The sequence below is a fragment of the Capra hircus genome, chromosome 3, assembly GCF_001704415.2.
Source record: "Capra hircus breed San Clemente chromosome 3, ASM170441v1, whole genome shotgun sequence".
Taxonomy (NCBI): domain Eukaryota; kingdom Metazoa; phylum Chordata; class Mammalia; order Artiodactyla; family Bovidae; genus Capra; species Capra hircus.
Window position 1 is genome coordinate 82,459,376 of NC_030810.1, and position 14,347 is coordinate 82,473,722.

Here is a 14,347-nt window from a genome sequence, read left to right on the forward strand (position 1 = left end):
AGAAATGGAAATTTATATAATCACCCAAAGGAATGCTCAATTAAATATGTTAGTAGACAAAAAACAGATTAAGATCCGACACATTAAATACACTGCTTTGAAGTTAGCTCTTCTTCTAGACAGAAATCTAGTTAATATTTAACTCCATAATGTCTGGGTGCTAATCACATAAGAAATAGCAAAGATAAATACAAATGCATTTTCCCATATAACAAAGATCAGGAAGTCTGTTAAATAATGCTCCAGTGAAAGGACATTAAGTTAAATTCTTGCTTTATTTATGAATGTTAGTTACACACATACACACACACACATATACACATACACCACTTACACATACATATCTCCCCCTTTAACAACTCACATAATGGATACTATGTGATAATTACAGAGAACAAATAATTTTCAGAGACACATATAAAGCATTTTATTCTGGAAAATCTAAATAAATTGCATGACATTTTAAGAAGGCTTGAAAAATCACTAGAGTTTATATTAAATATAACAATGACCTTATTTATACTCACTATACCTAATTATAGTAAACATTGAATAAAGGTTTAAATTGAATATAGAAAAAAAGTGCAAATAATTTACCCAAGAGGAATGTTTTATTAAAAGATTAACATTGAATGTATCTGTTTTTCTGCGTTGATAATAGATTTTAGGGTGAAATCTCTCTGCCACAATACTCTGGACTGCAACTATATGTTGCGATAATACTTAATGATCAGGTAGAGTAACATAAAATGTTTCTCTTGATCTATGAATTATCATAATTTATTTTGTCACCTCTAGGTCTTGGAGTAACAGATAACTTTAGAATAATTTCCAAAATATACATTATATGTACACACCTAAAATGCTGGCTATTAGTTATCACTGCAAGATAATTGCCAAGACAATTAGTTATGCTCAATTGATATTATGATCAAAGAGATATACTCAGTCAATATTTTTAAATATCCCTTAACTTAATTGATGCAATACTTTTCAACTGTAGTCGACTGACAAAATTTGTAATATTTTTCATTTTTCTTTAAAAAATAAGAATCAAATCACTATCAGATTAGTTCAGTTCAGTTTAGTTGCTCAGTAGTGTCCAACTCTTTGTGACCCCATGAACCACAGCACACCAGGCCTCCCTGTCCATCACCAAATGCCAGAGTCTACCCAAACCCATGTCCATTGAGTTGGTAATGCCATCCAACCATCTCATCCTCTGTCGTCCCCTTCTCCTCCTGAGCTCAATCTTTTCTGTCATGAATCTTTTCCAGCATCAAGGTCTTTTCAAATGGGTCAGGTCTTCACATCAAGTGGCCAAAGTATTGGAGTTTCAGCTTCAACATCAGTCCTTCCAATGAACACCCAGGACTGTTCTCCTTTAGGATAGACTGGCTGAATCTCCTTGCAGTCCAAGGGACTCTCAAGAGTCTTCTCCCAACACCACGGTTTCAAAGTATCAATTCTCCAGTGCTCAGCTTTCTTTATAGTCCAACTCTCACATCCATACATGACCGCCGGAAAAACCATAGCCTTGACTAGACGGACCTTTGTTGGCAAAGTAATGTATCTGCTTTTGATTGTTATCTAGGTTGGTCATAACTTTCTTTCCAAGGAGTAAGCGTCTTTTAATTTAATGGCTGCAATCACCATCTGCAGTGATTTTGGAGCCCCCCAAAATAAAGTCAGCCACTGTTTCCACCGTTTCTCCATCTATTTCCTGTGAAGTGATGGGACCAGATGCCATGATCTTAGTTTTCTGAATGTTGAGCTTTAAGCCAGCTTTTTCATTCTCCTCTTTCACTTTCATCAAGAGGCTCTTTAGTTTTTCTTCACTTCCTGCCATAAGGTTGGTGTCATCTGCATATCTGAGGTCATTGATTCCAGCTGGTGCTTCCTCCAGCCCAGCATTTCTCATGATGTACTCTGCATATCAGTTAAATAAGCACAGTGACAATATACAGCCTTGAAGTACTCCTTTTCCTATTTGGAACCAGTCTGTTGTTCCATGTTCAGGTCTAACTGTTGCTTCCTGACAGGCATACAGGTTTCTCAAGAGGCAGGTCAGGTGGTCTGCTATTCCCATTTCCTTCAGAATTTTCCACATTTTATTGTTATCCGCACAGTCAAACGCTTTGGCATAGTCACAAAACAAAAATTTTTAAGCCTGGATAACTTTAATAATTCACCACATATGTATGTTAAGATTTAAGCACAATTTAAAAAGGGGGAAGGAGAAGGAGATCGATCATTATCTATAGAAAATTCCCTTTCAATATGTCCTTTGATAGTCACAATCCTTCAATAAATAATTATTGATAATTATCAATATCCCTTACAAGGCTTGGTGCTCATAAATCTATAGAACTGCCAAATAAGTAATATCAAATTCCCTTTTCCAAGTACTTCATGTGTGATAGATACTATTTTATCTCTCTAGTATATCAAAACAATTTAGGGAAAAATGTGTAAAAGTTAAAATGAATGTTTCCTAACATTTATTACACTGCCATTTGAGGTTTAATTGCTTTTTTTACATTACTCAGTAGGTGAGCCTGGTTCAATAAATACAATTAAAAATATATTTTTACTCATACAAATTATCTCTTCTATATACAAACTTCAGAATAGTAACAGATACTTTTATATAAATATCAAAAGTATATTTTATTACTAGATTCCCTTTTACAGTAGTATAATATTAAGGGAAGGAAAAGTTACCATTTTACTTAATTGGTCCTGTATTGGCAAGAAAATTAAGTGGTTGAAAAGATACAAATCAAAAAATACTTCCACAGAACTACACATAATTGTTAAACAAGGAAATTAAATGCTTATATAAACTTTGATAAATTTTATGTTTTCAATAATATTCTGTAAATAACTACAAGATCATTTCACAGTTAGCAGGTGATGATCTACTCTTTCAAAAGTTTCATGTTTTGTTTAGAAAAAAAACACTGTTTTTCGACTTTTCCTATTATTGTAGGACAGAAAAAATAGCGCTATATGCATTGTTTTGCTTACTTTTTTCTTCTTTGTCAAAATGATACTTTGCTTCATCCATACTGATCAAGGTATTTTTCAATGATGACTGATTTTTTGGTCACATTTGTGAATTTTTTTCATCAAATGGCTTAATTAACACATTCAACAAACCAATTTTGTGCTCTTAAAATTGAGTTAGACTTGTTATTCCATTTTATTTAATAGTTCCTGAATATATATATTTTCAAAGTAGGATGTTGTTGATGGTACACTTTTATGAACATTGTAACATAATCTCTTTCCTTGCATGTCTCATTAGGTTTCTTGTTACTCTGCAGTAGTAACCTATATATACTTAGGATCATAAAAATTAGACATATGGCACAGAAAGACGGTGCTTTCAAAAATGAGATCTCAAACACATTTGGCTCCTTTCCTTTAGATTCATATAAACCCTTCTTGATGGTTAAGTAACCTTAATTCTGAATTTCATTTGTACATGAATAAAAACAAAATCTATTTTCAGACAAAGTAGGCCTAATTTTACACATTTAAGCACAGTTTGCCATTTCACAATACTGCTAGAACCAGAATAAACACTCCATTTTAAAACTTTATGGAACTAATTTATAGTGTAGGGCAGGCACAAACTTGATCTCATGGCAGCAAAATTTTATGTTTCCATTTCAGCAATCCTGCCTAACACAATAATATCAGGCCAGCAAGTCTTAAATATAAGTTAAGCTAACATGATCCATTGCCTTATAAAGCTAGAGCACCCTGTGGAGTCATGCTGAATATGCCAAGTGATTTTTCAAAATTTAATCATCCTAAATGTCATATAATGGTGCTTTTGCTGTCATTCTTGAAAACCGGGGCAAAAATCCCAAGTGTGCCTGCAAGTTATAAAGAAAGCCTCTTCTTAATACTAGTATTAAATAAACAATATGCTCTCTAATGACCATTAATTTTACTACTAACAGTAAATAAAAACATAATGCTACAAGGCAAATTCAAGAGAAATAATTACTTTTCAAAAGTAAAAATATAGGCATCTCCTTAGTAAGACACAATTTTCTCATAACCACAAAGTCTATGTGAATTTTTTTGGTCATTACTAGCTATACTGACAAAAGCTTGGCAGCTTTAGAAACTACTGATCATGAACGTAGACTCAAATGTCCTCCTCAAAAACATTAACAAATGGAATCAAGCACTAAATACAAAGGATAATACATCAAAAAATGGAATTCATTCCAATAATTCATGGGAGGTTCGATGTGATTCATCATATTAACAGACCTAACAAAAAAACTGAAGATCTGATCAATAGATGCAAAGGAAGCATTAAAAAGAAAGAAAGAAAGAAAGAAACATCAATTTATGATAAACTCTAGGTAGATTTGGAATAAAAGGGAATTCCACCACTTGACAATAGTATCTGTGATAACCTACTGTCAACAGTATGTTTAATAGTGAAGGTCTATATGCTTTATCCCTAAGACCAGGAACAATGCAACAACATGATCTCTCCTGATTCCTATTCAACACAGTACAATATGCTAGCCAGTGAAATGAAATAAATTAAAAACATACAGAACAAAAAAGTATTCTATATTCACAGATGAAATGACTTTCCATATGGAAAATCTGAAAAACTCAGAATTTTTTCTAGAATACATAAATTAATTTATGAAGTCAAAATATAAAGTCAACATCAAAATATCAATTTTATTTCTGCCAACCAGCAATGACCTTTTGGAGTTAAAAATTAACATCATTGACCATAGCACTAAATAAAACTGAAATATTAGGTTAAAAACCTGATGAAATATGTCCAGGATCTATTTATTGAAAACTACAAAAATAAATGAGAAACAACAAATAAGGGAAGATAGTCTCAGACTGAAAGACTGAACTTCATCAAGGAATATATCATTCCCAATTTGATCTGTAGATTCAATGCAATCCTAATTAAAATTCCAGCAGGATTTTTATAGATATCTGTTAGCTGACTGCAGATTTTATACAGAAAACAAAACAAAACAAACAAACAAACAAAAATGGTAGACAAAACTGATTTTGAACCTGCAGAACAAATCTGAAAGATTCACACATCTTAATTTAGACATTTACTTGAAAGCTACAGCAATCAAGACAGTGGGGTATTGGTGAAAAGACAGATCCACAGATTGATGGAATAGAACAGATATACTGAACTCCCAAAATTTAGTTAACTGATATTTTTAACAGCGTTATAAAGCAATACATTGGATGCATCTCTGCCTCTCTGTCCCTCTCGCTTTCTATCCCTTTTGCTCCTTCTCTAAACACACACACACAATTTCATTTATACCCCACAAGTTCATCTATACCATAATCTCTGTTTGGTGTCTGCTGTCTACAGGTTTACCTTGTGTTCCACCAGCTCCAGGATATTAATGCCATAGCTGATCATCATTGGGTGCTCAAGGGAGAGGCGCCAAGCAATGATCAACAGATTCTCTGGAGGCCCCCAGGGTAGCAGCACTTCAGGCAGAAGAATCAGAAGTTCCTGGCCTCCTTCCACTTCTTCAGGACTTGGTGGAAACCGAACACCCCCAGGCTGGGTTCCAAGTCAGCTATTACGCTGGCTGGAAGCATAGCCGAGTGTCATTTGGCTTGATGAAGAACTCCCACATGACACCCATAAGATGGCCCAGGGTGAGGCCATGGTCAGCCACAACCTCTCAGTCTAGTGGAACTCGGGGAGGTGCCTGGTGTCCAGGGTCTGGTACAGGAGCACACTGTTAATCTAGAAGTACCTGCTGCTGCTGCTGCTGCTGCTAAGTCGCTTCAGTCATATCCAACTCTGTGCGACCCCATAGACTGCAGCCCACCAGGCTTCCCCATCCCTGGGATTCTCCAGACAAGAATACTGGAGTGGGTTGCCATTTCCTTCTCCAATGCATGAAAGTGAAAAGTGAAAGTGAAGTCGCTCAGTCGTGTCCGACTCTTCGCAACCCCATGGACTGCAGCCCACCAGGCTCCTCCATCCATGCGATTTTCCAAGCAAGAGTACTGGAGTGGGCTGCCATTGCCTTCTCTGCTAGAAGTACCTGGCGGGAGTGAAAGGCTCCTTCTGGACCAGTCGGTTGTGTGTGCAGGCGCTGGCTGATTTGTGAGCATGCACAGCAGGTTCCCCCTGCCCCCACCCTGTGCCTCATCACACTTCTCAGGGCTGACCTGATGCTGGTAATCTTGATCCACTGGCGGCGGGAATGGGGTAGGGGGAAGAGGGTGTGAAGGTGGAGAACTTACTATGGTTTTCATCACAATCATTATTTTTTCATTGTTTCTTGTAGTTAAACTCAAGTGTGTGTGTGTGTTTAATATACTATAACTATAATGTATACTATAATGTACTATTATTAGACAAGTAGATATGCATTTGAGAGATCTTATGTGAAGAAAGCTGAGCACCGAAGAATTGATGCTTTTGAACTGTGGTGTCCGAGAAGATTCTTGAGAGTCCCTTGGACTGCAAGCAGATCCAACCAGTCCATTCTAAAGGAGATCAGCCCTGGGTGTTCTTTGGAAGGAATAATGCTATAGCTGAAACTCCAGTACTTTGGCCACCTCATGTGAAGAGCTGACTCATTGGAAAAGACCCTGATGCTGGGAGGAATTGGGGGCAGGAGGAAAAGTGGACGACAGAGGATGAGATGGCTGGATGGTATCACCGACTCGATGGACGTGAGTCTGAGTGAACTCCGGGAGTTGGTGATGGAGAGGGAGGCCTGGCATGCTGCGATTCATGGGGTCGCAAAGAGTCAGACACGACTGAGCGACTGAACTGAACTGAACTGATTCTGAAAATAATAATTTGGAAAAAGTGTAGATAAGTTAAATAATTGTTTCTCGTGAATATCAGTCATATCTTACATTGTTGTTGTTCAGTCACTAAGTGAACAACTGTTTGTGACTCCATGGACTGCAGAACACCAGGCTTCCCTGTCCTTCACTATCTCTTGGACTTGGCTCAAATTCATGTCCATTGAGTCCATGATGCTAGCTAATCATTTGACACCCTTATGCCTCCCCACTCAGCCCCAACTCCAACACCCCCACTCTCTCACCCCCCACCCCCACTCTCGCTGCCCTCTTCTCCCTTTGCCTTCAATCTTTCCCAATATCAGGGGCTTTTCCAAGGAGTCAGCTCTTCATATCAAGTGGCCAAGGTATTGGAGCTTCAGCTCCAGCTGTCTTTCCAGTTAATATTAAGGATTGATTTCCTTTAGGGTTGACTGGTTTGATCTTGCAGTCCAAGGGACTCTCGACTCAACAATTAGAAAGCATCAATTCTTTAGCACTCAGCCTTCTTTATGATCCAACTTTGACACCCGTTTGTGACCAGTGGAAAAAACCACAGCTTTGACTATAAGATCCTTTGTTGGAAAAGTGATTTCTTTGCTTTTTAATATGCTGTGTAGTTTGTCATAGCTTTTCTTTCAGGGAGCAAGTGTCTTTTAATTTCATGGCTGCAGTCACCGTCCACAGTGATTTTGGAGCCCAACAAAATCTGTAACTGCATCTACTTTTTCCCTATCTATTTGCCAAGAAGTGATGGGAAAAGATGCCACGTTCTTTTTGAATGCAGAGATTTATGCCAGTTTTTTCACTCTCCTGTTTCACTCTCATCAAGAAGCTCTTTAGTTGCTCTTCACTTTCTGCCATTAGTGTGGTATTATCTGTGTATCTGAGGTTGTTGATATTTCTCCCTCTTGTGATTCATCCAGCCAGACATTTCACATGATATTCTCTGCACAGAAATTAAGTAATCAGCTTGACAATATACAGCCTTATCATACTCCTTTCACAATTTTGAACCAGTCAGTTGTTCCGTGTAAAATTCTAACTGTTGCTCCCTGACCCACATACAAGTTTCTCAGGAGACAGGTAAGGTGGTCTGGTATTCTCATCTCTTTAAGAATTTTATAGTTTGTTGTGATCGACACAGTCAAAGGCTTTAGCATAGTCAATGAAGCAGAAGTAGGTAGTAGAATGCTGAATGCAAATTCTACTATTAGAAATTTTAAAATATAGAATCTGTATTTTTAAAAACTATTATTGGAGGATATAAAGTGTAGATATTGAAAGAAAACCCAAGTCAGAACATCAAAAATACTTATATAATAATTGGTTGATTAAAAAAGCATAATTATTTAATTCAGTAATCATATATAAAATCATCAAAATAGTTGCATAATTTATGTGCCAGTAATTATGCTTACATACATCTATATACTATATGTGCTAATTAAGCAGAATATTAAAGTTATCACTGTTTTCAAATGTAACATATAATCAAATTTTGAAGTATAATTTACATAAAACATGCATTTAAAGTGTATAGTTAGATAAGTTTTGAAAAATTATACAGCTATGAAAAAATTACTATGATCAAAATATGGAAAAATTCCTTAGATTCAGAGACAATACATAATATTTTCACCTTTATTCTAATTATTGAAATTAGTCTCCATTGTAGATTTGACAATGTGAGCAGATTTCTCTACCTTTCCACCTAGATTTCATTTTTATGTTACTGTTGAACACTAACAAGTTTGTAAAAAAGTGATTTGATACTATTTCCTTTGACATTATGTAATAATTGACTCTAGACGAATACTTGAATCCTTCAGTTTTCCTGTCTTTTAGATAAAATAACTTCTTTCCTATCTGTGAAGATATAATACCTGATCTGTACTGAGTTTTCATGAGAACCAAATGAGATAATGCATGTAAAATATTTGTAAGGTAGAAAACAGTATACAAATGTCCATCGTTTAGTATAATTATTAATGCAGCAAGAGGTTCATAGTCAACTACTGATACAGTTTCCTGACAATCAGTTTTTGCCCCCTTTCACTTTTCTATTCACACTTGCAAATAGAGAGGAAGCAGCAGTGGAAGCAGCACGCCAGGCCTCCCTGTCCAACACCAACTTCTGGAATTCACTCAAACTCATGTCCATCGAGTCAGTGATGCCATCCAGCCATCTCATCCTCTGTCATCCCCTTCTCCTCTTGCCCTCAAACTATCCCAGCATCAGAGTCTTTTCCAGTGAGTCAACTCTTCGCATGAGTTGGCCAAATTATTGGAGTTTCAGCTTCAACATCAGTCCTTCCAATGAACACCCAGGACTGATCTCCTTTAGGATGGACTGGTTGGATCTCCTTGCAGTCTAAGGGACTCTCAAGAGTCTTCTCCAACACCACAGTTCACCTGAGCAAAAACCCAATTAAAAAAATAACAGTTTACTTATGACTTGTTTCAGTAACAGTTTATCTATGATTTGTTTCCTTCTTTGCTCTGTCCACCAATTTGAAATTGTTCTTTCAAAACATTTGTTAAAGTACATTCATTTCTCTACTTAGAACCTTAAGCCATTTAAGCTCAGACCTCAGAGTACTATATCATTTCTACTTTCCCTTTCTGAAATACAGCAAAGACCTGTGAGATAAATGTATTGGTCAGGGTTCAACTAGAGAAAAACAACATCTTAGAGGATACACACACAGAAACACATATATACCCAAGTACACATACAAACATATACATATAGGTAATAAATTTATTTTAAAGAACTGGCTTATAATTGTTTTACTGGCTAAGTAAATCTAAAATCCACATGAAAGGCAGTCAGAAAGGGAAGAAAAAGTCATGAGGAGGGTAAAACCTCAAATGTAAAGGCTGAAACTTGTTGTCCATAGGCTACTTAATTTATTAAAGCTGTAATGTTTAAGGTGTTCCAGCTGCTGAAGTCAGGCTCTTTTGATTCACTGAAAGCCAACTGATTAGAAACTTCAGTCCTGTCTACCATATTGCTTCTCATCTCTGTATAGTAATGTTTCAGTGAAAAATGGGGAAGCTGTTTGCCTTTTACAAAAGGTCTGCTGTGTTTGTCCTCCAACTGACTTATATTATTTGTAGACACTCTAAGCAGAAGCATACTAGAAAGGGAATTCTGTGTACTAAAGTTCAGCTTAGCCAAACTGACATATTAAAATTCATTTTAGTAGCATTCTTTACTTATGTAATTCTAATATGGTTAACTTTGGTAACAGATTTTATCATGATGCTTTGGGAAATTCAACCATTTGGAGGTTATACCAAATTCCATTTGAGACTCCCCTAACTGTGGCAACCCAAGACTCTTTACTCAAAAGCAGTGTTTTCTAATGAGGTGGCTTGAGATTCACTCAGGGGTATGTTCAACCAGGAAAAAAAGGAAACCTTTGAATTCTTCCTTTTCATTGAAGTCAAACGAAATGTGAGACTCTATCATTTCTAGTTTATTGTGATCCACACAGTCAAAGGCTTTGGCATAGTCATTAGGGCATAAATAGACGTTTTTCTGGAACTCTTTTGCTTTTTCCCTGATCCAGCAGATGTTGGCAATTTGATCTCTGGTTCCTCTGCCTTTTCTAAAACCAGCTTGAACACCTGGATGTTCACGGTTCATGTATTGCTGAAGCCTGGCTTGGAGAATTTTGAGCCTTACTTTGCTATCGTGTGAGATGAGTGCACTTGTGCGGTAGTTTGAGCATTCTTTGGTATTGACTCTCTTTGGGATTAGAATAAGGAAGGAAGAGTTAGAACTGGACATGGAACAACAGACTGGTTCCAAATAGGAAAAGGAGTACGTCAAGGCTGTATATTGTCACCCTGCTTATTTAACTTACATGCAGAGTACATCATGAGGAATGCTGAGCTGGAAGAAGCACAAGCTGGAATCAAGATTGCTGGGAGAAATTTCAATAACCTCAGATATGCAGATGACACCAACCTTATGGCAGAAATTGAAGAGGAACTAAAAAGTCTCTTGATGAAAGTGAAAGAGGAGAGTGAAACAGTTGGCTTAAAGCTCAACATTCAGAAAATGAAGATCATGGCATCTGGTTCCAACACTTCATGGGAAATAGATGGGGAAACAGTGGAAACAGTGTCAGACTTTATTTTTCTGGGCTCCAAAATCACTGCAGATGGTGATTGCAGCCATGAAATTAAAAGATGCTTACTCCTTGGAAGAAAAGTTATGATCAACCTAGATAACATATTTAAAAGCAGAGACATTACTTTGCCAACAAAGGTCTGTCCATCAAGTCTGGTTTTTCCAGTGGTCATGTATGGATATGATAGTTGGACTGTGAAGAAAGCTGAGCACTGAAGAATTGATGCTTTTGAACTGTGGTGTTGGAGAAGACTCTTGAGAGTCCCTTGGTCTGCAAGGAGATCCAACCACTACATTCTAAAAGAGATCGGTACTGGGTGTTCATTGGAAGGACTGATGTTGAAGCTGAAACTGCAATAATTTGGCCACCTCATGCGAAGAGTTGCCTCATTGGAAAAGACTCTGATACTGGGAGGAATTGGGGGCAGGAGGAGAAGGGGACAACAGGGAATGAGATGGCTGATGGCATCACGGACTGGATGGACATGAGTTTGAGTGAAGTCCAGGAGTTGGTGTTGGACAGGGAGGCCTGGCGTGCCATGGTTTATGGGGTTGCAAAGAGTAAGACACAACTGAGCGACTGAACTGAATTGAACTGGTCGTCTCCAGTGAAGTAAGATCTCTTTTGGGAATCCTTGGTTTTCTATTCTTATTTGAAAAACCTTTGTCCTTGGTGGGAAATGGTCTTGGTACTGACAATATTACTACTTGTCAATCTTTGTCATATCTTTAGTGTTAAGTCTGTAAGATGTTCCTAGGGAAAAATGTTGATCTTGATGAATTTATTTCTTTTTTTTTTAAAATTTATTTCTTGAACTGGCTCTGGGTCTGAGGATTTCAGTATGTAACCCTTCAGAATGTCTAGACCTTTAGGCTCAGATGGTAAAGAATCTATCTGTGATGTCGGAGACCCAGATTTGATCCCTGGGTTGGGAAGATCCCCTGAAGAAGGAAATGGCAACCCACTCCAGTATTCTTGCCTGGAGAATTCCATGGCTAAGGAGCCTGTTGGGCTACATTCCATGTGTTGAAAAGAGTTGTACATGACTAAGTGACTAACAGTTTTACACTTTCAACCCTTCAGAACAGCAACTTTTGGACAAAACTTGTCTCAGCCCACTTATTAAAAACCTGTGGGAATTTTTCTCAGGCAGTCTTGTTTTGTCTATGAGACTCTTGTTCTGTGAAAAACCTCTCTTTGGAACCTTCCATACATAGGAGTCTGTGATTGTGAAGCCGGGGTTGAATGCCCAAGTTGCACGAGAAACTATTAGACTGATCTTTCCCAGACTCTCATGAGTTTTTCTCAGTTTAAATAGAACCCCATGCCCTCTCCAAGCCAAGTTGTTTAAATTATAATTGTTACTCATTGAATTATCACTCTAGCTAGCATAATTCCACCAAAGATAAAATAGAATTAGTGTCCACTCTCAGAAGTTTTTGAGCTCAATAATTTATGCCTATATGAGTTTCCAAAATTTAAATTAAGTAACTTCCAAAATACTCAGAAGTCTCTACTTTCTGATCGGTATTAGGAAGCTAAACTATTTTATATACTGTAACAATTTACATTGTCATCAGCAATGTATGATGTCTCTTTGCCAACACTTCAGAGTGTCAATATTTTTATTATAAATAAGCTAGTGAGTATAGTTAGTGTGGTTTTAATTTGCAGTTTTCTAAAGTATACTTTGTCCAGTTTTAAATTGGTGTGGTTTTCTACTAGGTAGGAATACAGTCAACTTGTCTGTTACAGTCGTGGTCTTGAAACAGTATTTAGCTTTTTTTACCTGTCATTGATACTTCAATAACCATTGGGTTTGCTGGATCATTACCGGCGAAGTGGCAGAGCAGCTTGCACTCAGCTTGGATCTGTTGCAGAGCATCTTCCTGTTCTGGGCTTCACACAGAACAAGTAGCTTGTCAGGTTCCTCTGTAAATGGACTGGAGTAGAACAGTGAAATGAGGGATATGTTGTCTCCAGAATATAATGAAGCCCACTAGGCATTTTTCCTCTGTCTTGGTTGTTGGAGAGCACAGATGCAATATTTTAACCTATCACTTAAAAGGGATATCTTCACATGCTACACGCTTGACATGCTGGACCCTTAGAAATTTCCTGAGGTGGAGGCCTTCTAAATTTTGTCAGATTTATTTCTCACCTTCTGGCATCCACATGTCTTACCAATAAGTCTAGAGTAGTTGCACCTCATGCTATCTAGCTCCTATCAGCATAATGTTATTAAATTAATTGACCAATGTGATGTCTTGTAGAAGATAAAGGTAATTAAGAGCTTCCAAACTGAATTATGACATAGGAGTGGAGAGTTGATATGCCCCTGAGGTAGAACGGTGACGATATATTGCTGGCTTTGGAGCTGAAACAAACTGAACCTGGTGGTTTTATTAACAAGCATTAAGGGAAAAGTGTTTGCCAGATTATTGACTACATATTAAGTACCAGAGGATGTATTATGAACCACATCTGGTTCAGTAGCTACATTTGGAGTCACTATATGGTCAAATTCACAAAAACCCACTGTCATTCATCTGTTTTCCCCACTGGCCAGATAGGCTAGTTAAATGGGAATGTGGTAGAAATCCCTGCTTCCTTCAAGTCTTTGGTGGCTTTAAACTCTACAGTCCCTACAGCAATGAGGTATTGTTTCAATTTACTGTTTTCCTAAGTAGTAACAGTGTAATTTTGGATCTCCTGGAATTACTGTCAGTTCAGAGATGATGTATAATAGTCCCTGAAATTTCTGATTATTTCCTTTTCCCTATAGCACAGTTACCCTGGTGAAAAACTGTAGATCTCTTTGGGGAAATATTAAAGCATGCACTTGTACTAGTACACTGGAATCCTTAAATCTTAAGGGGGCCTATCCTATACTACGTTAAAAGGGTTCTGGGTATGTAGTTTAGTTTTACCTTCATTTTCTAGTACCTAGGGTTATAAAATTCTGTGTCCATGGTGTATCCATTTAACATCTTAAAACTATTGTACTCCAAATTGAATTTATACAGTCTTAAGTTCAGTAGCATAAAAAATTGCTCCATTATAACTCTCTCTGCACTGTTTTCATTTCTTAACATCACAAGATTACACTTAAATAATTGTATGTCCAAAAACAAAACTAATAATTGTTTTTATTTTTTTTTATTTTTTAATATAAATTTATTCACTTTAATTGGAGGCTAATTACTTTACAATATTCTATTGGTTTTGCCATACATCAACATGAATCCACCAGGGGTATACACGTGTTCCCCACCCTGAAGCCCCCACCCTCTCCCCTCCCAGTACCATCCCTCTGGGTCATCCCAGTGCACCAGCCCCAAGCATCCTGTATCATGCAT